Source organism: Scyliorhinus canicula, chromosome 13 (assembly GCF_902713615.1).
Source record: "Scyliorhinus canicula chromosome 13, sScyCan1.1, whole genome shotgun sequence".
Classification (NCBI taxonomy): domain Eukaryota; kingdom Metazoa; phylum Chordata; class Chondrichthyes; order Carcharhiniformes; family Scyliorhinidae; genus Scyliorhinus; species Scyliorhinus canicula.
Window position 1 is genome coordinate 39600661 of NC_052158.1, and position 27848 is coordinate 39628508.

General features: G+C 52.0%; 1 protein-coding gene across 2 annotated transcripts in view; it reads right to left on the reverse strand.

Moving 5' to 3' along the window:
* The window catches only part of LOC119976111 (stonustoxin subunit alpha-like), a 784268-nt gene that overhangs the window by 6134 nt on the left and 750286 nt on the right, over positions 1-27848 (reverse strand). Inside the window, exon 1 of one of the 2 annotated variants that reach the window (XM_038816281.1) lies at positions 4064-4408. The exons of the other annotated variant lie outside the window; for it this stretch is intronic. The gene's annotated coding sequence lies outside the window, so the exon portion shown is untranslated. Of the gene's footprint in view, positions 1-4063; positions 4409-27848 lie in introns of those variants that run through there. 2 annotated transcript variants of the gene reach the window in all.

The following is a 27848-nucleotide window of genomic DNA, read 5'->3' on the forward strand; positions in this document are numbered from 1 at the left end:
ATAGTGAGACCTCCCCATTCCTGTTAAACCCCCACATAGCCACCAATCACCTTACCAAATTTACACCAAAATTCAGATCCGCAAGCAGCTTCATATCCAACCTCCACGCTGGCCGCTGTGCATGCCCCTTGTCCAACACCACATCCCCCAAATGCGGAGCATGATCCAAAATAATAATTTTTCTTTCCCGTAATAAAGCAGTCAATCCTCGAGTGCACATTATGCACTGGCCAAAAAAAAGGAATATTCTCGATCCCATGAATGCAAAATCTGCCATAGACCCACTCCCCGACCCCCCATCTCCTTTATAAATGCAGCCAATACCTTTGCCTAACCTCCCGCACTCCCCGAGAGGGTCAGTGAACACGGCCGAGACCAATCCACCTTCAGAATCAACGCTGTATTTAAATCCTCACCCAGAGTTAACAGCTGTGTATCCAAACTGGTCTGGTACCACCATCCTCTTCATAAAGCCCACACCATCCCAATTCAGGGCCTACACACTGACCAACACCCAGCAACCTCCCCTCCAAAGCACCCGTCACTATAACGTACCTGCTCCCCCTAATCAGCCACCACCTTCTCCATCTGAAACCTCACTCACTCACCGGCCACTATCTCTCCCACCTGGGCCCTGCTATCAAAGCCTGAGTGGAACAGCTGACTCACCCAGCCCTTCCTGAAGCCTCACCTGGTCCTTCACCATCAAGTGGATCTCCTGCAACAACACCACATCGGCTGTCAAACCTCAAATGTGAAAAGACTCTCGCTCCCTTCACCGATCCACCCAACCCATGCAGATTCCACATCAGCATTGGGACCTGGGGTCTGTCACCCCCCCTCCCTCTCCTGTCAGTCATGATTACTGCCCCCGACCCCACCCAGCAAGTGGGACCCAACTCTACACCTAGTCACCATCACCCAGCTACCCCTTGTGATGATATGCATAACGCAGCTATGTACATAACGTTACGCATGACCTCCAGCCACTAGATGGCAATGTTAACCTACCATTTGGTTCTGGGAGTTGGGGTAGTTCGTGCTGAGAGACACGCCTATTTTGCAGCAGCTCTACTGAAGGCGGCGGCTAAAATGGCTAAATGGTGTGGACTCCTTGCCAGACCTTATAATACTGGCGACGAGGAGTGAACTCTGGTCTCCAGACGGTGCTGCAAACTTTGGCCCCCGCCACCTCCAAAATCCCAAGTTCTGGTTGGGCTCCTCCCCAGCATCCGGAATGCTGTTGTTTGGTTGGTTGGATCCATTTGATGCGCCTTGGGAGAGTTGGGTTCACTACGCTGAGCGTGTTCATTTCTTCTTATGGACCAATGCCATTGCTGAGAATGAGCGGCATGTGGTGGTGTTCCTCACCGCAGTGGGGCAGAGACTTACGGGGTGATCCACGACTTGGTTTTTCCAGATGCCCCCGACTCCCGCACTTTTAAACAGCCGATTGAGTTGGTCAGCGGCCATTTTAGCCGCCGCCTTCAGTAATAATGTCGCGTTATAGACTTAATAACGGCGTCCAGAATCCAGGGGAGTCGGTACCGTGTTCGCGGCGTGTTTGCACCCAATGGCTGAATTCAGTTTGTTTAGAGCGTCCTCATAGGAGGCCCTGAGGGACCGGTTGGTCTGGGCTATCAGCTACACAGAGACAGGCTGTCCAAATAGCCCAGTCGAAGGAAGGTGCAGACTGGGGAGTCCAGGAACTACAAGCTATCGAGGTGAATGCCTTAGGGCGTGGACCACGTGTGTGGACTCCTCGTTTTCATCAGATCAGCGCCAGGCCCCTGTAATACGCCCCCAGCTGCGTACGCCCCCCCACTAACCCCCCCCCCCCCCCCCCCCCCCCCCCCCCCCGTCTCCCAGGCCACTGCCTACCCTCGTCATGAGCGTTGGCTCTCAGTGCCCTACTTGTGGTCGTTCCTGCCGACGGACTGCTGACAGACCGGGGCAGATTGTCCCCAACGATCAGGCCGTGGCCGGTATTTACCCAGGGCCGGGGCTTGGGCCAACCATTTAGGAGATCCGGAGGAGGAGGAAGAGCTCCTTTTCCACTCCAGCGCCTGTTCAGGTACACAGGTGGAGAATTCAGAATGTCCAAATGACCTAACAGCACATCTTTCGGGACTTGTGGGGGGAAACCGGAGAATCCGGAGGAAACCCACGCAGACACGGGGAGAACGTGCAGACTCAGCACAGTGACCCAAGCCGGGAATTGACCCTGGGGCTGTGAAGCAACAGTGCTAACGACTGTGCTACCATGTCACTCATGTTATGTCGGGAGCTGAAGGCCTTCACCACCAAGTTAACCGAGTTAATTATTGAAGATGGGGTCTTACTCTGATGGGCCCAGGTGATGGGTTGGACCTTAGTTTTAAGTGACCTTCATCGTGGCCACACGGGGCCTCATGGATGAAGGTTATAGCTTGGAGCTACATCTAGTGGCTTCGAATGGATGCAAACATCGAGACGGTGGCCTGCCAGTGTGACATCACCAGTTGCTCCCCGCCGCTGTGCCCCTGCTCCCGTGGGAATGGCTTGGCCGTCCTTGGGCCCGCGTTCATGATGTTTTTGCCAGTCCCTTTCTGGGCTCAATGTTCCTTCTGTTAATCGACGTGCACTCCAAGTGGATGGAGGATCACCAAATGCTGCCGATCACCATGGGAATGACGATCGTGAAACTCCTTTTCCACCCATAGCATTCCAGAGGTCCTTGTGTCCGATAATGGGCCCTCATTGACGAGCCAAGTTTCTCGGCCTTCTTGCGTTTAACGGGGTCCGCCACGTAGGACGGCCTCTCTACCATCCGGCATGGCCGAGTGGACCACACAGACCCTGAAGCAGGGTTTGTGGAAACAGGGCACCAGCTTGTTGGATACCGGGTTAGCCTGGTTTCTGTTTTCTTACTGGACTACTCCCCATGCAGTTATAGGGATTGCCCCTGTGCAGCTTCTGATGGATCAGCATCCACGGACCAGATTGGGGTTGCTGTTGCCCGACATAAGGGTGAAAGTGAGAAAGGTGCACGATCCTTTGCTGCAATTCTGCATTCCAAGCTTTCGGTTTGTGTTTTGTCCCGGGGACGAGATTTACGTCTGTACCTGTGCTCAGGGTGACCGCTAGATAAAGGACACTGTTCTGGCAGACCGGGCTAGACTCGTATCATCTGCAAGATTGACAGCAACATATAAAGCCCACATGGACCACCTTAGAGCCAGGCACCCGGCGACGCGCCCATGGGCAACACTTCCAAAAGCCCCGCGGGCCTTGTCGGACCACGACGATGTCTCCGCCCCCACTCTGCCACATGGCGGCCATGCCATTCTGCCCGACTCGCCGTCGGACTCTTCAGATTCGGAGGTGGACTCGACTCCCTCGGTACCCGGGGCTGTCGTGCCGCCCCTACCAACGCCACATGTAGCCAAAATTGCCCGCCGGTGTGGATGGAAGAGGCTCATCCCGCTCCGCTACTCGTTGCTGGACCCTCCTATGTCTGTTGCCATTGAGGACCAAACATGTCTTAAGAGGCTGGTATCTGCCCTCGCCTCCGATCTCTCCGCCTCGGCCCGGTCGCGTGTGTGACAGCGCCGCCACCGACTTGGGGGGAGGGGGTGGAATGTCATAACCTGGGGTTAAGCAGGTGATAGGACACTGATGAGCCTCGGGGATTGATATTCCCAAAGGACTATGGGGAATACACACTCCCTCACTGAGGGGCAGGGATCCCCCTTCTACATCCTGTATAAAACCACAGGCCATGAACTGTGAGCTGGCTCCTGTAGTAGAGTAACTGCTCTGTCCTCTTGTTCTGTTACATTAAACCTTTTTCCTTCCGGTGCGGACTCCTTCCAAGAGCTGATAATACTGATTGTGTCACAACCCTACCTTCCTGACTACACCCTGTACACTTTCACTCTCTAGTCAGTCAGGAAGCTTTCTCACAGTTATATCTAACCGGTAATTCTAACAGCTGCATAACTCTCTCCAAAAGATTCACATTAACCCCAGACAGAGAGAGAGAGAGTGAGAGTGAGAATGGAAGAGTGAATTCTGTACTTACCGGCAGAGACCCAGGAAAAACACAGGGAGATGGAGAAAAGGATCAGGAACATTCTGGGAATCCAGTGTCCCTGTTCCAATCAGTGACTGGGAATCAAACTCTCTGAGGTGGAAACTAATCCTGTTTACAGACTGGGTAAAAAAACACGAAAAAAAACAAACGTTAATCCAGACGCCATTTTACTGTCTGACTCGAACTTTGATCATTTCCTTATTGCTGAACCAGAGGATGATTGATCGGTGAGTCTCAGAAAAACAATGAGTTCAAGTGTTAAACTGTCACATGACACCAGGAAGAACTGGAGTTGACTCATTCTGTGAGAAAAGAAAAACAACTAATCTCCGTACAGCACCTTCCACAAACTGAAACCTCCCCAAGGGCAGTATTTATAAAACAAAGATTGACCCGAGAGACACACAGGCCAATGGCCAATATCTCACAGTAGTAGATTTTCAGGAGTGTCTTACAGAGAGGCTGCAGGGAGGTGGAGGGAGGGGATTGTAGAGTGAAGGACCAAGGCTGCTGAAGACACAGCCCCCAGTGTGGGCCGATTATAATCCCAGATCCCCGAGATGTCAGAATTAGAGGATCGCAGGGATCACACAGAGTTTGTGGGGCTGGAGGATGTGGTGATTGTAGATCTGAGTAGATGCAATACAACTGAGCAAGCACTAGAGGGAGCACGGGAGAGCTATATATACACAGGGACAGGAAGTGACGACACACTTCACGGAAGGCAGAACTGGTAGCAGGACACAGACACACAGGCAGGCAACATTTGAGGTAGCCGTAAGTTAAGCTCTGAAGAGAGAACGAATTCACAATAAAGCATCTTCTCCACCTTTGAGACTACGAGCTTTATTAAGACACGAGGAACAACACATGGTACCAAGAGTGGCTTCAGACGCTTACAACAGGATAACTCAGCTGCAGACACAGAAAGAACAAAATGGCATGGAAATCTCCTACTGGGCATTGGACTTGGGAAGACATCGCTTATTCGAGGATGTGGCTTGGAACCCCACCTCAGCTGGACATGACCGGCAAAGTAAGAAATGTCTGGAAAATGTTTAAACAAATGTTCGATTTATATATCATAGCTAATGATATAGCAGCAGCCTCAGACGAAATTAAAATAGCAATGCTCATCGCATGAAGCTAGGAAAGTATATAATGGATTTAAATACTCAAAAAATGAAGACAGCAACAGTTTACAAATAATACTAAAAAAATTTGAAGAGTACTGTAAGGGATTTGAACAGCACGGCATGCTCAGAGGCCAAACTGCACAGAGACTGAGTGATGCAAAACTCAGACAATCACTATCAAAACAAGAAATCGCGAGTGAAAAGTACAGATCAAAAAGAAGAAAAAATTTGAATTTTTCACAAAGTCAAAATGCTGAAATCCAGTCCAGATCGAAAGGAAAAGGTAACTTACAACTTTCAGAAAGAAAAAACGCTGAAATCCGCGATAAAATGCGTCGGACCACATTTTACAGTCTCGGGGATACAAAGAACAAAAAACTGCGTCTGCGCATGCGCAGGAAACAGAAGCCGCGCATGCGCAGTTACAATCACCAGTTTTGCGTTCTGCGCATGCGCAAGCCGCGTATGCGCAAGCTGCACATGCGCAGTGGACACAAAACTGCACAGTGAAGGAAGGCCAATTTGCGCATGCGCAATTGATTCCTACGCATCACGTCACGAGCGTCATGACGTCTGAGCATCCGGACCACGCCTACTTAAAAAGGAAATGCCCAATAATTGAAAACAAGATACTTAAAGTGGTAAAACCAAACTTTCTTGCCTCAGAAGACAAAAAAAGCCTGAACTTCAACCAGCAGTTGGAAATAACTCTCACAACACCCTGGAAAAAGCAGTCTGCACCACCCAAAGTGAAGAGAACAAAAAGAATTCCGAAACAAAAAAAGATGATTTGGTTTTCGAAGAATACTACTCAGACATGGCTGAGTTATTCGGATATGCTGATCACAGCATCAGCGACACGGTCGCAAAGTTCAACACGAATCTACTCGTGGTAGATGAATCCAACACCATGGTGCCATGGCAGACCGTCGATACATTGGATGACAGCAATACCCAAGACGAAGACGACGCCACACAGAGAGCACAGAAAGACTCCACAGAGAGAGCGATGACAGGCTCCACAGTCAGAGTGATGAAAGACTCCAAAAGGGAAGCAAGCAAACACTCCCTGGCGAACACCATGCATGAACAAGACCATGAAGGTCAACCCGCCATATCTGAGCAACCGCAAGCAGACTATGAAAGTCTACCAAGCTCACATAAACAAGAAGAAGACAATGTACATCTACCCACTGCGTGCAAAAACAATGACAAGGTCCTCTACATACAGGAGGTACAGGATCACAGCGAGACTGACAGTTCTCAGCTTGTCTGTACAGAAGCACAGAGTAGGGCCACCCAAGAGGCCAGAGAGACCACACCAATAGAGACCATCCAGATTTTGACTCCAGAAGAGGAGCACCAAGAGTCCAGTGAGACCACATCAATTGTAATCATGAAGATTTTGACTCCGGAAGAGGAGCACCAAGAGTCCAGAGAGACCGCGTCAAATGAAATCGTGAAGAAATTGACTCCAGAAGAGGAGCACCAAGAAAGCAAAGACGACAAATCAAATCCACCACAAATGACTGATGTCAGCAGCATCGATGCAACATCAGATCATTCTCACCATTCTCGAGACGAAACGTTCAATGCAACAGATTCCACAAAGGACACTCGCACCAATAACTGTGACAATTACTCAAATTATCCACACGGGACACTCATTGAGCATAACAAGAAAAACAAAAGCCAAAAGAAGCACAGCAGAAACGAGAACAACAACAGCAAGAACAAAAGCAACATGAAGCGCGACAAGAACAACAAAAATCGCAAGAAGCACTGCAGAAACAAGAACAACAGCACCAACAAAAACTACAAGCACAAAGACAAAAACTACAAGAAGAACAACAAAACCAATAAGAAGCATAACAAAGATAGCGACAACAACAAAGACAGAAACGTCCAATGTGAGGGTTCATTGAGTGGGTCATGTACAAAGTAGAGTGTGAGAGCTCATGGAGTGGGTCGTGTGCAGAGAGTCCAGTGAGAATGTTCATGGAGTGGGTCATGTACAGAGTCCAGTGGGTGGGTTCATGGAGTGGGTCATGTACAAAGCCCAGTGTCATGTTCTGGAGACTGGCCAATATGAATGATGTACTACAGAACATCTAGCTTAAATCATTTATTATGAAACAACTGTGTGGTAAAGATAACTGGAATAAATAAACTACTAATACTAACTAACTATTATAGAGCTACTGCAAAATACATTTATCCACCAGCACAACTTACTCTCAACTGCCTCAAGGCACAGAGCCGCATGGTGGACTTACACCCCCACACTGCCACCTGCTGGTCGGAGTCATGGATAACATTATATACAGAATTTCTTTATGCATGTTGTCACATCCCCTTTCCTTTGGAAATGTAATTATCTACACTGATTAGATCATTTTTACAATTCAACTTGATATGCATAATAAATTTAAATAATTCTCTCAAGTTTACGTCGTAGCCTTGTTGATCTTGTGAGTGGCTGCTGAACATGTGACGTTACTTCATCTTCCTTTGTAGTTGTGGATGCTGCTTGTTGTATCATTGTGTCGGGTGGCACGGTATCACAGTGGTTAGCACTATTGCTTCACAGCACCAGGGTCCCAGGTTCGATTCCCAGCTCGGGTCGCTGTCGTGCGGAGTCTGCACGTTCTCCCTGTGTCTGCGTGGGTTTCCTCTGAGTGCTCTGATTTGCTCCCACAAGTCCCGAAAGACATGAGGCTGAATTCTCCGATTCTGGGGCTATGTCCCCATGCCGGCGTGGGAATGGTGGCATTTTCCTGGGGGTTAGCAGGACGGCAGCGTAGAGCACCCGGACCTAGCTGCCAATATTCCCTGGAGAACTGCCATGTCCGTGGCTGCTCATGCGCACGGCGGCAGCCTGCAGCGGCGCGGCATGGTTCATGGCGGAGGCCGTTCGTGGACACGGCCCGCAAAATAGTCCCTCCCTTCGGCCAGCCCGTGAGCCCTGGACCACGCCCCACAGTGCCTCCTGCCCCAAATAATGTCCCCCCTGCCAGTGGATTCTCCGGCCACTCGCCGAACGCGATTTCGGTGTCGGTGACCGGAGGATCCAGCCCCATTGGTGTTTGGTGAATTGGACATTGTGAATTCTCCCTCTGTGTACCCGAACAGGCACCGGAGTGTGGAGACACGGGGCTTTTCACAGTAACTTAATGTAAGCCTACTTGTGACAATAATAAAGATTATTATTATTATCTTGTCGTTGCTCTGTGTGCTGCACTGCACCTTCTTCAGCTGTCTTAGGACTGCTACCTATTTCTTCTGGTGGTTACATTACAAAAGGTTGTCGAACTTTCAGCAGAGCTCTGCTGCTCCTTCTTAAGTCAACACAGTGATGATGGGATAGGAGTTTGGACCTGCCTGTCCCAGTACCTTCCCATACTTAGCCCATCCATTCCCTTTGGAATCTTCCAGTCTGACCGTGCCATTTGGCTGCAAAGGTTGGAGTCTTCTCGCAGATTTATCGTAAAATCCCTTTGCCTCCTTTTTTGAGAGATCAGTTGCCTCTCTAATGTGTGGTCAATTGGCTCTTTCCGAATCTAGGGCAAGGTCGCTCTCAGCTGCCTCTTCACAAGCAACCAAGCTGTCAAAAGCCCATTGATTAGTGGTGCAGAACGATAGCTTAGGAGCCTGAGATAGGTGTCATCTCGGCTGTCTAATGCTATTTTCAGGAGCTGTTTGACGATATCAACACTCTTTTCAGCCGTACCGTTCAACTGAGGGCACAGAGGACTCGAGGTGATCTGTCCGAAATCATACTGCCGTGCAAATGCTGTCCAATCATAACGCTCGAAACAAGGACCATTGACACTCATGACTATATTCGGTATCCTGTGGTGCGTAAAACTCTCTTCAATATTCTTAATGATACATTTGGCCGTGGAATTCGAAAGCTGTGCTATCCGTGATGGTTAGAAAAGTAGCCGACTACCAGAGCGTTTTCCTTTCAATTCAAGTGAAAGAGATCCACGACAAATGTCTGCCATGGAGTTGTGACGATCTCACCCATCTGCATCAGCTTTTTGCTTTGTTTACGGTGAAACTTTTGACAGGTTTCACAGTTATCCACCCTCACTTCAATATTGTGGTTTACCCCTGGCCAATAAACTGCATCCCTGGCTCTGCGCTTGCACTTTTCCATCCCCAAGTGCCCTCCATGGAGTTTCATTAGGGTCATCGACATTAATGACTGTGGGATCACAATCCGTTGTTTCCGCAGCAAAAATCAATTCACATCACTTAACTCTACTTGTACATTGTAAAAACGTGAGCAGGAACCTTTGGGCCATCCGTTGTGGAGATATCCCCTCAGCAAGACAGTGGCCGGGATTCTCCGGTATCTGGCGGGCAGGCCATACCGGTGCCAAAGAGTGGCGTGAACCACTCCGGGGTCGGGCCGCCCAGAAGGTGCAGAATCCTCCGCATCTTCGGGGTCTAGGCCGGCACTGGAGTGATTGGCGCCGCACCAAAGGCCGCCAAAGGGCTTCCGCCGGCCGGCGCAAATTGGCGCATGTGCAGGAGTGCCAGCATGTTCCCAGAACCGTTGGCATGATTCCGGCGCATGCGAAGGGGGTTTCTTCTCCGCGCCGGCCATGGTGGAGCTTTACAGCGGCCTGCGCAGAGGGAAAGAGTGCCCCCATGGCATAGATACGCCCGCAGATCGGCGGGCCCCGATCGCGGGCCGGGCCACCGTGGGCCCCCCCGGGGCCAGATCCCCCCGCGCCCCCCGAGGAATCCGCAGGCCACCCACTCGGCCCATCGCGGAGCGGAGAATCGCCGGTGGGGGGGGGGGGGGGGGGGGGGCTGCTGCCAACGGCTCCCGACCGGCGCGGAGCGATTCACGAGGTCAGTCAACAGCTCATTACGCTGGCGGAGGAGTGAGCTGTGGCTGCCGGGATGACAAGGAAAGGGGATGTGCTGGGTGACGGAGGAGTGAGCTGTGGCTGCCGGGATGACAAGGAAAGGGGATGTGCTGGGTGACTGTGCAGTGAGCTGTGGCTGCTGGGGTGACCAGGAAAGGGGATGTGCTGGGTGACGGAGGAGTGAGCTGTGGCTGCCGGGATGACAAGGAAAGGGGCTGTGCTGGGTGACTGTGCAGTGAGCTGGGGCTGCTGGGGTGACCAGGAAAGGGGATGTGCTGGGTGACGGGGGAGTGAGCTGGGGCTGCCGGGGTGACCAGGAAAGGGGATGTGCTGGGTGACGGGGGAGTGAGCTGGGGCTGCCGGGGTGACCAGGAAAGGGGATGTGCTGGGTGATGGAGGAGTGAGCTGGGGCTGCTGGGGTGACCGGGAAAGGGGATGTGCTGGGTGACGGTGCAGTGAGCTGGGGCTGCTGGGGTGACCAGGAAAGGGGATGTGCTGGGTGATGGGGGAGTGAGCTGGGGCTGCTGGGGTGACCAGGAAAGGGGATGTGCTGGGTGATGGGGGAGTGAGCTGGGGCTGCTGGGGTGACCAGGAAAGGGGATGTGCTGGGTGACGGGGGAGTGAGCTGGGGCTGCTGGGGTGACCAGGAAAGGGGATGTGCTGGGTGATGGGGGAGTGAGCTGGGGCTGCTGGGGTGACCAGGAAAGGGGATGTGCTGGGTGACGGGGGAGTGAGCTGGGGCTGCTGGGGTGACCAGGAAAGGGGATGTGCTGGGTGACGGAGGAGTGAGCTGGGGCTGCTGGGGTGACCAGGAAAGGGGATGTGCTGGGTGATGGAGGAGTGAGCTGGGGCTGCTGGGATGACCAGTAAAGGGGATGTGCTGGGTGATGGAGGAGTGAGCTGGGGTTGCTGGGGTGACCAGGAAATGGGATGTGCTGGGTGATGGAGTGAGCTGGGGCTGCCGGGGTAACCAGGAAAGGGGATGTGCTGGGTGACGGAGGAGTGAGCTGGGGCTGCTGGGGTGGCCAGGACAGGGGATGTACTGGGTGACAGAGTGAGCTGGGGCTGCTGGGGTGACCAGGAAAGGGGATGTGCTGGGTGATGGAGGAGTGAGCTGGGGCTGCTGGGGTGACCAGGAAAGGGGATGTGCTGGGTGACGGAGGAGTGAGCTGGGGCTGCTGGGGTGACCGGGAAAGGGGATGTGCTGGGTGACGGAGGGGTGAGCTGGGGCTGTTGGGGTGACCAGGAAAGGGGATGTGCTGGGTGACGGAGGAGTGAGCTGGGGCTGCTGAGGTGACAGGAAAGGGGATGTGCTGGGTGATGGAAGAGTGAGCTGGGGCTGCTGGCGTGACAGGAGAGGGGATGTGCTGGGTGATGGAGGAGTAAGCTGTGGCTGCCGGGGTGACCAGGAAAGGGGATGTGCTGGGTGACGGAGGAGTGAGCTGGGGCTGCTGGGGTGACCAGGAAAGGGGATGTGCTGGGTGACGGTGCAGTGAGCTGGGGCTGCTGGGGTGACCAGGAAAGGGGATGTGCTAGGTGATGGAGGAGTGAGCTGGGGCTGCTGGGATGACCAGTAAAGGGGATGTGCTGGGTGATGGAGGAGTGAGCTGGGGTTGCTGGGGTGACCAGGAAAGGGGATGTGCTGGGTGATGGAGTGAGCTGGGGCTGCCGGGGAAACCAGGAAAGGGGATGTGCTGGGTGACGGAGGAGTGAGCTGGGGCTGCTGGGGTGGCCAGGACAGGGGATGTACTGGGTGACAGAGTGAGCTGGGGCTGCTGGGGTGACCAGGAAAGGGGATGTGCTGGGTGATGGAGGAGTGAGCTGGGGCTGCTGGGGTGACCAGGAAAGGGGATGTGCTGGGTGACGGAGGAGTGAGCTGGGGCTGCTGGGGTGACCGGGAAAGGGGATGTGCTGGGTGACGGAGGGGTGAGCTGGGGCTGCTGGGGTGACCAGGAAAGGGGATGTGCTGGGTGACGGAGGAGTGAGCTGGGGCTGCTGAGGTGACAGGAAAGGGGATGTGCTGGGTGATGGAAGAGTGAGCTGGGGCTGCTGGCGTGACAGGAGAGGGGATGTGCTGGGTGATGGAGGAGTAAGCTGTGGCTGCCGGGGTGACCAGGAAAGGGGATGTGCTGGGTGACGGAGGAATGAGCTGGGGCTGCTGGGGTGACCAGGAAAGGGGATGTGCTGGGTGACGGGCAGTGAGCTGGGGCTGCTGGGGTGACCAGGAAAGGGGATGTGCTGGGTGATGGAGGAGTGAGCTGGGGCTGCTGGGGTGACCAGGAAAGGGGATGTGCTGGGTGATGGAGGAGTGAGCTGGGGCTGCTGGGGTGACCAGGAAAGGGGATGTGCTGGGTGACGGAGGAGTAAGCTGTGGCTGCCGGGGTGACCAGGAAAGGGGATGTGCTGGGTGACGGGGGAGTGAGCTGGGGCTGCTGGGGTGACCAGGAAAGGGGATGTGCTGGGTGACGGAGGAGTGAGCTGGGGCTGCTGGGGTGACCAGGAAAGGGGATGTGCTGGGTGATGGAGGAGTGAGTTGGGGCTGCTGGGATGACAAGTAAAGGGGATGTGCTGGGTGATGGAGGAGTGAGCTGGGGTTGCTGGGGTGACCAGGAAAGGGGATGTGTTGGGTGATGGAGTGAGCTGGGGCTGCCGGGGTAACCAGGAAAGGGGATGTGCTGGGTGACCGAGGAGTGAGCTGGGGCTGCTGGGGTGGCCAGGACAGGGGATGTACTGGGTGACAGAGTGAGCTGGGGCTGCTGGGGTGACCAGGAAAGGGGATGTGCTGGGTGACGGAGGAGTGAGCTGGGGCTGCTGGGGTGACCAGGAAAGGGGATGTGCTGGGGGACGGAGGAGTGAGCTGGGGCTGCTGGGGTGACCGGGAAAGGGGATGTGCTGGGTGACGGAGTGAGCTGGGGCTGCTGGGGTGACCAGGAAAGGGGATCTGCTGGGTGACGGAGGAGTGAGCTGGGGCTGCTGAGGTGACAGGAAAGGGGATGTGCTGGGTGATGCAAGAGTGAGCTGGGGCTGCTGGCGTGACAGGAGAGGGGATGTGCTGGGTGATGGAGGAGTAAGCTGTGGCTGCCGGGGTGACCAGGAAAGGGGATGTGCTGGGTGACGGAGGAATGAGCTGGGGCTGCTGGGGTGACCAGGAAAGGGGATGTGCTGGGTGACGGTGCAGTGAGCTGGGGCTGCTGGGGTGACCAGGAAAGGGGATGTGCTGGGTGATGGAGGAGCGAGCTGGGGCTGCTGGGGTGACCAGGAAAGGGGATGTGCTGGGTGATGGAGGAGTGAGCTGGGGCTGCTGGGGTGACCAGGAAAGGGGATGTGCTGGGTGACGGAGGAGTAGGCGCTGGGTGACACACCACAAGTTGGCACATCGCGCAGTTGTGTATGTCTGGCTTGCGGCCGATGCCATCCGAAACCTCTAAATGGTCGTTCTCAGACCCAATGGCACCCGCAGTTTGGTGGACCCTCAGGTGTGTGGTGGTGTCCTGTCTGAGCGAACCCCTGCCTGTACAGAATTCCACATTGTCCCCTAACCCCGAAACCTTCCTCGGAAGCTGGTGCCCCACAATCCGAGACACCTCATGGAAATGCCTTCCATGCCCTTTTTCACTGGGCAGAGGGTTTCCTTGCAGGCTGCTGCTGCACAGGCTTCACCTCCTTTCCCTCACCCATCACCAGGCAGCTTGTTGCCCTCTGGCAGCGCAGGTCCCCACAGGACCTCTTCTATGGAGCACTCTTCCCCCTCAACCTTGGGGACCTGGAGTGGAGGCTGGTGCATGTAGCCGTACCGTACAACCACCGACTGATTGCACCGGTTCGCAGACTCCCAAGAAGCCCCGTATATCTGGGGCCTTGTGTAGTCATGGATCATGTCTTTGTTGCGTGTTAGAGGCTGCACCCCCCCCCCTTTAGTTTTCTGACAAACCTTATGTTGAAGCTTTTGTTACACTTCAGCCCCACGCTCCTAATCTGGAGGCACCCGGTGTGGGGATGGTTGGGGAAAGCGGAGGTCCTCCTCATGAACCTGCTCCTGGGCCAGACAAAACTTGCCATTTACTAGTCCAGGAGCTGGTCAACCGAGGGGGTCGTCCGACCCGAGTGCCTGCCCCAATGCTATATTCATGGCCGGGTGTCCCTGGAAATGGAGTGTGTGGCGTACACAGGCAGCATTCAGGCCTTCCATGCCTGGTGGGCACCGCAGGGGCTGGAGTGTTTCACAGACCCTGTTAATCGCTGTTTGATTTGATCTTCTTAAGTTTCCGTTGATCTTTGTTTCATTCCGGCAGTGCCCCTATCAGGAGCGGCCCCTTTTTCTTTGTCCCTAAGTTCGTTTCTTTTCATGTACTTGATTTTTTTTTCTTTTTTTTAATATAAATTTAGAGTACCCAATTCATTTTTTCAATGAAGGGCCAATTTAGTGTGGCCAATCCACCTGCCCTGCACATCTTTGGGTTGTGGGGATGAAACCCACGCAAACACGGGGAGAATGTGCAAACTCCACACAGACAGTGATCCAGAGCAAGGATCGAACCTGGGACCTTGCTGCTGTGAGGCAGCAGTGCTAACCATTGCACCACCATATACTGGCCCTCTTCATATACTTGATTGACCTAAATGAGTTTAAGTTTGCTCTGAGATTAAGTTTAATTACTATTTACCCCTTACAACTTACCCTTGAACTCCCCGTTTTTCACCCAAAACCACTCTGATTTAGCCAAGGGGATTTTCACAGTAACTTCATTGAAGCCTACTTGTGACAATAAGCAATTAAATAAATTAAAATAAGTTTTTTTTAAAATAGAATTTTTATTGGAATTTTTTACAGAAAATATAAAACATAACGACAAACAATGAAATGCAACAAAATAACCCATAATAACCGTACCACCCTCTGACCGTATCGACGCATGTATCCCATCCCCCACCCCCCAACCCCAATGAACAACAAAAGAACTTCAAAATAAATTTAAATTAAATAAACAAACATAGTCATCGTCCGCCCCCCCCACCTTTTCCCTCCCCCTTCCCCCCCTCCCCCCCCCCTCCCTCCCCCCGGGATGCTGCTGCTACTGTCCCTGTACCCTATCGTTGAGCCAGAAAGTCGAGGAAAGGTTGCCACCGCCTAAAGAACCCTTGTACCGACCCTCTCAGGGCAAATTTGACCTTCTCTAGCTTAATGAAACCCGCCATGTCATTGATCCAGGTCTCCATGCTTGGGGGCCTCGCATCCTTCCATTGCAGCAAGATCCTCCGCCGGGCTACTAGGGACGCAAAGGCCAGCACACCGGCCTCTTTCGCCTCCTGCACTCCCGGCTCCACCCCAACCCCAAAAATCGCGAGTCCCCATCCTGGCTTGACCCTGGATCCCACCACCCTCGACACTGACCTCGCCACCCCCTTCCAGAACTCCACCAACGCTGGGCATGCCCAGAACATATGGGCATGGTTCGCTGGACTCCCTGAGCACCTGAGAGACCTGTCTTCACCCCCAAAGAACCTACTCATCCTTGTCCCAGTCATGTGGGCCCGGTGCAGCACCTTGAATTGGATGAGGCTAAGCCGCGCACACGAGGAGGAAGAATTAACCCTCTCCAGGGCATCAGCCCATGTCCCGTCTTCGATCTGTTCCCCCAGTTCCCCCTCCCACTTAGCTTTCAGCTCCTCTACTGACGCCTCCTCTGCCTCCTGCATAACCTTGTAGATATCAGATATCTTCCCCTCTCCGACCCAGACCCCCGAAAGCACCCTGTCGCTCACCCCCCTCGCGGGAAGCGAAGGGAATCCCTCCACCTGCCGCCTAGCAAATGCCTTTACCTGCAAATACCTGAACATGTTCCCCGGGGGGAGCCCAAATTTCTCCTCCAACTCCCCCAGGCTCGCAAACCTCCCATCAATAAACAGGTCCCTCAGCTGTCTGATGCCCGCTCTGTACCAACCCTGAAATCCCCCATCAATGTTCCCCGGGACGAACCTATGGTTCCCCCTTAACGGAGCCTCCATCGAGCCCCCCACTTCTCCCCTATGTCGCCTCCACTGCCCCCAAATCTTGAGGGTAGCCGCCACCACCGGACTCGTGGTATACCTCGTAGGAGGGAGCGGCCACGGCGCCGTTACCAAGGCCCCCAGGGTTGTATCTCCACAGGATGCCCTCTCCATCCGTTTCCATGCTGCCCCCTCCCCCTCCATCACCCACTTACGCACCATCGACACATTGGCCGCCCAATAATACCCCGAGAGATTGGGTAACGCCAGCCCCCCCCATCTCTACCCCGCTCCAAGAAGACCCTCTTCACCCTCGGGGTCCCATGCGCCCAAACAAAGCTCATGATGCTGCTCGTAACCCTTCTAAAAAAGGCCCTAGGGATAAAGATGGGCAAACACTGAAAAAAGAACATGAACCTCGGGAGAACCGTCATTTTGATGGACTGCACTCTACCCGCCAACGATAGCGGCACCATGTCCCACCTTTTAAATTCCTCTTCCATCTGCTCCACCAGCCTGGTAAAATTAAGCTTATGGAGAGTCCCCCAACTCCTGGCCACCTGCACCCCCAGGTATCTGAAACTCTTCACTGCCCTCTTAAATGGGAGTCTCCCAATTTCCCTCCTCCTGTTCACCCGGGTGTACTACAAATACCTCACTCTTGCCTAAATTTAACTTATAGCCCAAGAAGCCCCCAAATTCCGCTAACAGCTCCATCACCCCCGGCATTTCCCCTTCTGGATCCGCCACATACAACAGCAGGTCGTCCGCATACAGCGATACACGATGTTCCTCCCCACCCCGCACCAGACCCCTCCATCTCCCTGACTCCCTCAACGCCATAGCCAAAGGTTCAATCGCCAGTGCAAAGAGCAAGGGGGACAGGGGGCACCCCTGCCTGGTCCCACGGTAGAGCCTAAAGTACTCCGATCTCCTTCCATTTGTAACTACACTCGCCATCGGGGCCTCATAGAGCAACCTCACCCATTTGATGAATCCCTCCCCGAATCCGAACCGCTCCAGCACCTCCCACAGGGACCCCCACTCAACTCTATCAAACGCTTTCTCCGCATCCAGCGCCAGCCACTATCTCCGCCTCCCCCTCCACTGCCGGCATCATAATAACATTTAGCAGTCTCCGCACATTCGTGTTGAGCTGCCGTCCCTTGACAAATCCTGTCTGATCCTCGTGTATCACCCCTGGCACACAGTCCTCTATCCTGGTGGCCAGGATCTTCGCCAGCAACTTAGCGTCAACATTGAGGAGCGAGATAGGCCTGTATGATCCACACTGCAAGGGGTCCTTATCCCGCTTTAGGATCAGAGAGATCAGTGCCCGCGACATCGTCGGGGGCAAAGCCCCCCCCCTCCCATGCCTCATTGAGAGCTCACACCAACAGGGGACCCACCAGATCCGCATACTTCTTATAAAATTCCACCGGGAACCCGTCCGGCCCCGGCGCCTTACCTGACTGCATTTGTCCAATCCCCCTGACTAGCTCCTCCAACTCTATCGGCGCCCCCAGCCACTCTACCAGCTCCTCTTGAACCCTTGGGAAACATAGCCTGTTCACGAAGCTCTCCATCCCCCCTCTCCCCATCGGAGGTTCTGACCGGTACAGTTCCTCGTAGAAGTCCCTAAAGACCCCATTTACTTCTGTCCCGTTCTGCACTACATTCCCACCCCTACCGTCACTCCACCAATTTCCCTAGCCGCATCTCGCCTGCGGAGCTGATGCGCCAACATCCTGCTCGCCTTCTCCCCATACTCATATACCGTGCCCTGCGCCCTCCTCCACTGTGTCTCCGCCTTTCTGGTGGTCAACAAGTCAAATTTGGCCTGCAAACTACGCCGTTCCCCCAGCAACCCCTCCTCCGGTGCCTCCGCGTATCTCCTGTCCACATCCAGGAGCTCCACCAGTCTCTCCCTCTCCTTCCTCTCCCTCCTTTCCCTATGGGCCCGGATGGAGATCAGCACCCCCCAGATCACTGCTTTCAGAGCCTCCCAGACCATCCCCACCCGGACCTCCCCCGTGTCGTTGGTATCAAGATACCCCTCAATACTTCCCCGGACCCTCCTACACACCTCCTCATCAGCCAGCAGCCCCACATCCAGGCGCCAGAGCGGGCGCTGATCCCGCGCCTCCCCCATCTCCAGATCAACCTAGTGCGGAGCATGGTCTGAGATCGCTATGGCCGAATACTCGGCATCCTGCACCTTCGGGATCAATCCCCTGCTCAGGATGAAAAAATCTATTCGGGAATAGACCCTATGGACATGGGAGAAAAAGGAATACTCCCGCGCTCTCGGCCTCCCAAACCTCCAGGGATCCACCCCTCCCATCTGGTCCATAAACCCCCTCAGCACTTTGGCTGCCGCCGGTCTCCTCCCCGTCCTTGAACTGGACCGGTCCAGTGGGGGATCCAGCACTGTGTTAAAGTCTCCCCCCATGATCAGGCCCCCTGCCTCCAGGTCCGGAATGCGGCCCAACAAGCGCCTCATGAAGCCAGCATCATCCCAATTCGGGGCATATACATTAACCAGCACCACCTTCTCTCCCTGCAGCCTACCCTTCACCATAAGATATCTGCCCTCCTTGTCCGACACCACCTCAGCCGCCTTGATCGCCACCCTCTTCCCCACCAGAATCGCCACCCCCCGGTTCTTCGCGTCCAATCCTGAGTGAAAAACCTGCCTCACCCACCCCTTCCTCAGGCGAACCTGGTCCGCCACCTTCAAGTGGGTCTCCTGGAGCATAGCCACGTCCGCCTTCAGCCCCTTCAGATGAGAAAATACCCTAGTTCTCTTAACCGGCCCATTCAGCCCCCTCACGTTCCTGGTAATCAGCCGGATCAGAGGGCAACCTGCCCCTCTCCCCCGCCGGCTAGCCATAGCTTATCGACTGCTCGCCCCAGGCCAGCTCGCCCCGCCTGACCCGTTCCCCATGGCGATAACGCCTCTCCTCTACCCCCCCAGCCCACGCCAGCTCCTTCCTGGCCATTCCAGCAGCAACCCGGTATCCCCCCCCCACCCCCCCAGGCTAGGACCCCTCCTAGCCGCGACGCACCCTCCATGGTACTTCCGTGAGTCAGCTGACTTCTGCTGACCCGGCAGCTCCTGCCAAAACCCATCTCCTCCCGGCATGGGGTCACCTCCCTCTTGCCACACCTCCTTGGCACCGCTTCAGCGCGGGAAAGAAAACCCAGTAGAGGCCACGCCCCCACCGCCAGCTCCACCCCCACTGCCCCGCAGCGCGGGAAACCAGAGGAAAGCCCGCGCTTTCACACTGCCACACCCCACCCTTCTGACGCAGCTCCCCAAAATCCAGTTTCACCCCAACCCCCAGCCCCGTACAGAAGAGAATATATAAAGCACATACCCCCAACGTTCCCCACGTACCCCACACCCATACCCAACAGATAAACCCACCCGGAAACAGAGCAAAAAGAGAAGCAGTATAAAAAAAACACGTGTCAAAATTGAAGAACAGCAACAGCGAAAACAGCAACGGCCATAGTGTGTCCCCAGACACTAGTTCGAGTCCAGCTTCTCCGCCTGTACAAAGGCCCATGCCTCCTCCGGGGACTCGGAGTAGTGGTGCCGGTCCTTATATGTCACCCACAGATGCGCAGGCTGCAGCATTCCAAATCTGACCTGCTTGGCATGCAGCACTGCCTTCGTCCGGTTGAACCCGGCCCGCCGCTTTGCCACCTCCGCACTCCAGTCCTGGTAGATTCGTACTACCGAATTCTCCCACTTGCTGCTCCTCTCTTTCTTGGCCCAGTGCAGCACACACTCCCAGTCACTAAATCGATGGAACCGCACCAGCACCGCCCGCAGGGGTTCATTTGCCTTAGGCCTCCTGGCCAGCACTCTGTGAGCTCCCTCCAGCTCCAGGGGCAAATGGAAGGACCCCGTTCCCATCAACGAGCTCAACATCGTGGTCACGTACCACGGGAGATCCGACCCCTCCAGCCCCTCTGCCAGGCCCAGGAACCTCAAATTCTTTCGCCTCGTGCGAACGTCCAGCTCCTCCAAGCGGTCTTGCCACTTTTTGTGAAGTGCCTCGTGCAACTCCACTTTCCCCACGAGGACCACGGCCTCCTCCTCCCACTCTGCGGCCTGCTGCTGCAACTCCCGGATAGACACCTCCTGGGCCGCCTGAGCTCCAAGCAGCTTGTTGGTAGTCGCATTCAGTGAGTCCAGCAACTCAGCCTTCAGCTCCGCAAAACAGCGCAGAAGAGCAGCTTGCTGCTCCTGCGCCCACTTCTACCAGTCCTCGGGTGTTCCGCCGGCCGCCATTTTGTCCTTCTTCCCCCGCTTTTCTTGTGGAGCTGCTGCAGCTTTTTCCTTTGACCCACTCCGGGTGAGCACCATAAATTATGGGGAATGCTCCTCTAGACACCTTCCCCCACTGGGATGCGTCGAGACAGCGCCGTTTGGGGCCCTCAAATCGGCCCAAAAGTCCTTAAGTAGCGGGAGCTGCTAGCCGCAACTGCAAAGCCGGTTTTCTGACCGCTCCACTCCTAGTCCAGGCCATCCACCGGTGGAGAATCTGAGAAGGAGTGTTCCCACACGGGGAAAAGCCCAAACAGCACCACTACGAGCCCTTAAAAGAGCCCCAAAGTCCGAAAATAGTGGGAGCCACTGAACGTGCGGCTTAGCTCCGCATCACAGCTACCGGAACTCCGTCTCCGCTTCTTCAATGGCCTTGGTGAGATCTTTTCACAGTTCGTCCCTCTGCTGCTAGAATTCAGCTTTCATAAAGGCCCTCAGGTCAGCTTGAGACCTATAAGCTGACCCTTCCCCCGTCTGCATGCTTGCAGAGGCTTTTGTTTGTTGCTGTTCAGACAAATCTTGCACTGTTTCTGAGGGTCTGATAACCAAGAAACATCCTATTCCTGGGGGAAAATACTCCTTGAACATTCACCCACGCCTTTTCATCGAAATTCCAACCCGTGCTGCCCAAAAAAGAGCTCTTTTCTGCAACCTTAGGCAGGAGCTGCCTCTGTGTGCTCACTCACTTCATGATGCACACAGGAAGTCCCAAATTAAAATAAGTTAAGCGGCCCTCACCGTGAAGTGTTTTGTGCGATTTTCTTAGTTTCACTTTTGCTTTTGAGCAGAACGCACACACAGCTCTGCTGCTGTTGTCTTCAAGCTTTCTATCCATGTACACCTGTTCTCATGGTCACAGACTTAATAAGTAAACTCACAATGTATTTTACCCAATCCCTCTGAGTGATAGATGCCTTTCTGTCACTATAACAACAGAAACCCTGCAGATTTGCAACTGCTACACAACACCACACAGCTGAAAGAATGAGCTACTAAAAAGATCATCAATTGACTGAAACTTCTAATAACCAATACAATTCCTTCCGGTCCATCACCCTGATTATTCACAGAATCCAAATTGTCTGTTTCTAAGGTTACCTCAAAGATTCATTTTTTGCATTTCAGACAATTCGACGCATAATGATATGGAATACAATGTTGACAAATGTGAGGTTATCCATTTTGGTAGGAATAACAGCAAACGGGATTATTATGTAAACAATAAAATATTAAAGCATGCAGCTGTTCAGAGAGACTTGGGTGTGCTAGTGCATGAGTCACAGAAGGTTGGTTTACAAGTGCAACAGGTGATTAAGAAGGCAAATGGAATTTTGTCCTTCATTGCTAGAGGGATGGAGTTTAAGACTAGAGAGGTTATGTTGCAATTGTATAAGGTGTTAGTGCGGCCACACCTGGAGTATTGTGTTCAGTTTTGGTCTCCTTACTTGAGAAAGGACGTACTGGCGCTGGAGGGTGTGCAGAGGAGATTCACTAGGTTAATCCCAGAGCTGAAGGGGTTGGATTATGAGGAGAAGTTGAGTAGACTGGGACTGTACTTGTTGGAATTTAGAAGGATGAGGGGGGATCTTATAGAAACATTTAAAATTATGAAGGGAATAGATAGGATAGATGCGGGCAGGTTGTTTCCACTGGCGGGTGACAGCAGAACTAGGGGACATAGCCTCAAAATAAGGGGAAGTAGATTTAGGACTGAGTTTAGGAGGAACTTCTTTACCCAAAGGGTTGTGAATCTATAGAATTCCTTGCCCAGTGAAGCAGTTGAGGCTCCTTCATTACATGTTTTTAAGGTAAAGATAGATAGTTTTTTGAAGAATAAAGGGATTAAGGGTTATGGTGTTCGGGCCGGAAAGTGGAGCTGAGTCCACAAAAGATCAGCCATGATGTAATTGAATGGCAGAGCAGGCTCGAGGGGCCAGGTGGCCTACTGCTCCTAGTTCTTATGTTCTTATGTTCTTATGTTCCCACTCGATGAACTGCACGGGTTTGATAACGTACAAATCTTCTAACCGTCTAAATTCAGTTCCCACCTTCCGACACAGGGAATAAGCCACGGGTATTTCTCTGTAAAATTTGTTGTAAACTCTGGATGTACATGAATTTTACTTTCAAGCGATGTATTTTGCCTCGTTCGTCTCGAAATATCTCCTGATGTCTCAGGAGGACATCATGTAGATCCCCTTCATTCATTTTCAACATTTCTAGCCAATTCAATTTTATTTGCTGAAGCCAATCGCATCCTATCAAACTTGACCCTAAACTACAATTAAAGGGAGTTGGGCAGATGGCTGCCTGTAACTAACAGGTGCTGCAGTTGTTTGCAAAATCCATACACCCTCACCCGGACACATCATCAGCCAGATCTCTCAAAGGTTCCATCAGGCGAAATGTAGACAAGTCTCCTGGCCCTGATGGAATGCTGGGATACTAAAAGAGATGGCGGGGAAATCCCAAATGTGCTTGTGGTAATTTCCCCAAATTAGCTGGGTGCTGGGGTGGTTCCGTTAGATTGGAAAACAGCAAATGTGACGCCGCTGTTTAAAATAGGAGGTGGACAAAAGGCAGGTAACTATAAGTTAGTTAGCTTAACATGTGTATTGGGTAAAGTGCTTGAATTCTATCGTTAAGGAAGTAATAGAGAAACATCTGGATAGAAATTGTCCCATTGGGCAGATGCAACATGGGTTCATGTAGGGCCAGTCACGTTTATTTAATTTACTGGAATTCTTTGAGGGCATGACGAGCATGGTGGACAATGGGGAATCGATACATCGATACATGGCAGGTAAAGGCCTGCCCCGAAGAGGCACGGACTTTGGGGGACCTATAAAGGTAGACCCCGCACATGGTTCTGTCTGCTTTGGCTCCGGCTCGGACTGCTGTTTGGCTCCTGCTCTGTTTTGCTCCGGCGCTTTGCTGATACATCGCATCCTGACTCCAGTTCCATCACCAGCCGTTGAGCCACCAGCCATCGAACTGTAAGTTTCACCACGACGCTCGCTACGTGAACCAGTCCTGCTAGACCCTGACGACCTTTAAGCTTTCTGAGAGTTGCAGACCAAGAACGGGATGAAGGCCTCGCTCCCTGACCTTGCCTGTTCCTGTTTAGATAAGTATTTTAGTCGTTTAGTTTAGTAGTAACTTAGTCTCTTTAGCGTGTGCATGTGTATTTATTATATTTGTGATAATAAATATCAATCGTTTGGAACTTACTATCGGTGTACAGATTTATTACTTTGAACCTGACCTTGATATACTTGTGAGGTGTCTAGATACGGCACCTGGCGACTCCTGAGCTGAATTACACACAGAGCTGTAGTAGTGTTAAGCACACGGCCCTTAAACGGAGGCGTGTTAATACACTCCAATAAAACGCTTTACACTCAAGTAAAACGTGCAACAACAGGGAGATGTGGTGTATCTGGATTTCAGAAGGTATTGGACAAGGTGCCACACAAAAGGGTGTTGTAGAAGATAAGGAAGCATGGAGTTCGAGATAATGCATTAGCATGGATAGAGGATTGGTTAACGAACAGAAAACAAAGAGTGGGGATAAACGGATGCTTTTCTGGTTGGCGATCAGTGGCTAGTGGTGTGCCTCAGGGATCAGTGTTGGGCCCACAATTGTTTACAATTTACGTAGATGATTTGGAGTTGGGGACCAAATGTAATGTGTCAAAGTTCACAGATGTACTGAGGTGAGTGGTAGAGTAAAGTGTGCAGAGGACATTGAAAGTCTGCAGCGGGCTATAGATAGTTTAAGTGAGTGGGCAAGGGTCTGTCAGATAGAATACAATGTTGGTAAATGTGAGGTCATCTATTTTAGCAGGAATACCGGCAAAATGGACTATTATTTTAAGGTAAAAAAATTGCAGTATGCTGCTGTGCAGAGGGACCTGGGTGTCCTTGTGCATGAATTGCAAGTAATTGGTTTTCAGGTGCAACAGTTAATTGGTAAGGCAAATGGAATTTTGTGCTTCATTGCTAGAGGGATGGAGTTTAAAAGCAGGGAGGTTATGTTGCAGCTGTATAGGGTGCTGGTGAGGCCACACCTGGAGTACTGTGTGGAGTTTAAGTCTCCTTACTTGATAAAGGATGCACTGGTACTGGAGGGGGTGAAGAGAAGATTCACTAGGTTAATCCCAGAGTTGAGAGGATTGACTTATGAGGAGGGGTTGAGTAGACTGGGACTGTACTCAGGAATTTAGAAGAATGAGGGGAAATCTTATGGAAACAAATAAAATTATGAAGGGAATAGATAGGATAGAAGCAGGGAGATTGTTTCCACTGGCAGGTGAAACTAGAACTCGAGGGGCATAGCCTCAAAATAAGGGGGAGCAGATTTAGGACTGAGTTAGGGAGGAACTTCTTCACCCAAAGGGTCGTGAATCTGTGGAACTCCCTGTCCAGTGAAGCAGTTGCGGCTACCTCATTAAATATTTTTAAGGCAAAGATAGATAGAATTTTTTTAATAGAAATTTAGAGTATCCAAGTTTTTGTTTTCCAATTAAGTGCCAATTTAGCGTGGCCAATCCGCCTACCCAGCACATCTTTGGGTTGTGGAGGTGGAATCCACACAAACACAGGGAGAATGTGCAAACTCCACATGGACAGTGACCCAGAGCCGGGATTCAAACCCGGGTCCTCAGTGCCGTAGCCCTAGTGCTAACCACTGTGCCACATGCCGCACTGAGATAGATAGATGAGGCACACTCAATTACGACACGAAAGTTAGGTCAGTAATCAAAGGCTTTAATAAGCAGTGAACAATGGCAGCCTCCATGAGAAGTGTGCTCGCAAAATGGAGTCTCATCTTAAGTACTGTTTCCCAGGGGGCGTAGCCAGAGGCGGAGTCCCCCAGGGTTCCAAGCCTCTTAAAGGGGCAATGTATTCCGATCATCACAAGCCTCTTAAAGGGGCAAGGTATTCCGATCATCACAATAGATGTTTGAACAGAAAAGGAATAAAAAGTTACAGTGACAAATGGGTAAGTGGAGCTGAGTCCACAAAAAGATCAGCCATGACGTTATTGAATGGTGGAGCAGGCTCGAGGGACCAGATGGCCGATTCCTGCTCCTCGTTCTTATGTTCTTAGTTATTGAATTAATTCAGCAGCTTGGGATCCTGATTCTTCAAGTGAGACTTTCTCAAGTAGCGTTTCCATCCAATTTTAGCAATATGGCGCCCCACACAGTCGGAGGGATCTTCAGGGATCGCTTTTCCCACAAATGTTCTTATCTTCAACAACTTGTTTGGGTCGAGTGATTAACCTGAACTGTGGGAATGTAGTGAGGAAACTCAGAGAGCCACATTTTATATTAATGGAAACCAGTCTATTTTGCACTTTATCTCAAGTGAAATCAAATGTTCTATAATACAACTTAATACATTTTATAACTAATATGTATTTGTGGAGAAAAAAACAATTCTGGATTTGATCAATGTTTCACGACAATATTGATCATTGTGGTTTGTAATCATTAAATAATTGTCAGTGTTTGAACTGACTGAATTCTTCTTTCCTGATTTCACAAGAAAGGTTTAATTCATTCACTCAGCAGCGTGTGACTCTTGGAATGGGCACTTGTTGAGGTTCAATTCAATGTGAACTGGCTGAGTTCATCCCAAATGTCAGCATCATTCACTGCTTCCCCATCAGCATTGATTCACTTGTTTACAGAAAAGAAGATGACAGCGAGAGACAAAGGAGAGGAAGGTGTCTCCTAACTTTAGTGAATCAAACTCCAACACATTTCCCAATGAGGTGAGGGTGAAGTGCGACCAGCTTCTCAGTAATGAGAAGTGTAGAGAACCTCAGAAAGTTAGTGTCTTGGTGAGGAAGGAGGTCACAGAGACTCTGAGTGGGAACAGCTCTACGTACAAACATATGACCAAGGAACAGGTGTAGGCCAATCGGCCCCTCGAGCCTGCATTACACTCAAGAACCTTTTGTCTTTCATCTGTTACATTCTACAGAAAATCTGACTCCAACAATCTCTCCTGTCATTTACCTTGAACACACAGATACAGCTCCACAGAAATATAAATTATACATTGATCATCACACCACCCTGTCCAGACTCTCCACATGAGAAAGCCCACCTGTAATATCCTAGCATGGGACCTACATGGTGGGAATGATTGACTTCCCTTGTTCCTTGCAGAGTATGAGCTCTCCCACTAGGGGCAGGCAATCTCTATTGATCATTGTATAAAAGGTCGGACTGTAAAACACCAACTAATAGAGGAACCCTGGTGGGGATCTACTGGACAGTATATATAACAATATTGTAAATAAATTAGTTCTTATTTCACTCGGCTTGGACTCCAATGTCCTTATTAAACCGGCGATGAGGGGTAAATTGGTTTGGTGTCGACTCTGCAACCTACTGGCTGAGCCACCCCCTGATGTTGTGGACCCAGGTTAGAAACCACCTATTTTGTGACACAGCTGTTAGGGCGTACCTCTGAGGGAGGATCTGGCCAGAGTTTATTGGAAGGGGAGCCTAGCAGGGAAGACAATGGAACAGTAATGGCAGGAGATTTTGGGTGTTATTTGGGAGGCACAACAGAAATTCATCCTGAGGAGGAAACATGCTAAGGGGAGGACAAGGCAACCATGGTTGACAAGGGAAGACAAAGACATCATAAAAGCAAAAGAAAAAGGATACAATGTGGCGAGGATTAATGGGACCCCAGAGGATTGGGAGCCTTAAAAGCGAGCAGAGGACAGCTAAAAAAGCAATAAGGAGGAAAAGATGAAATATGAGTGCAAATCTAGTTAGGATTGGTAGGATTTTAGAGTCCATTATGAAAGATGAGAAAGTGCATGGTAAAATAGGACTGAGTCAGCACCGCTTCGTCAAAGGGAGGTCATGTCTGACAAATCTGTTAGAGTTCTTTTGACGAGGTAACAATTGAGGTGAACTTCTGTACACCTGTATTAGGGGATGTAAGGTAGGACCGGTATTACAGGTTTGCCGGTAACCCCTGCTGGCTGGCTCCGCCCACTAGGAGCTGTATAAATATGCGTGTCCTCCATTGATCTGCCATTTTGCCAGCTGCAGCAGGAAGCCACGCATCTGACTGCAATAAAGCCACAGTTGTACCCAATCTGAGTCTTTGTGCAATTGATCGTGCATCAATTTATTGCAGTCAGATTTTCAACAAGACGGATATTAGAATCAAACCAGATGGCCTGCAGCTGGATCCGCACTCGCCCGACACCAGAAAGGACTTTAATCACTGATTAGCTTGCTTCGAGGCTTACATCAATGCAGCAAACCCCACACCGATGGAGGCTTAGAAGATACAGGTCCTGTATTCCAGATTGAGCTCAAGCGTGTTCCCGCTGATCCAGGACGCCCTGACCTACGCGCAAGCCATGGCACTCCTAAAAGAGAACTACA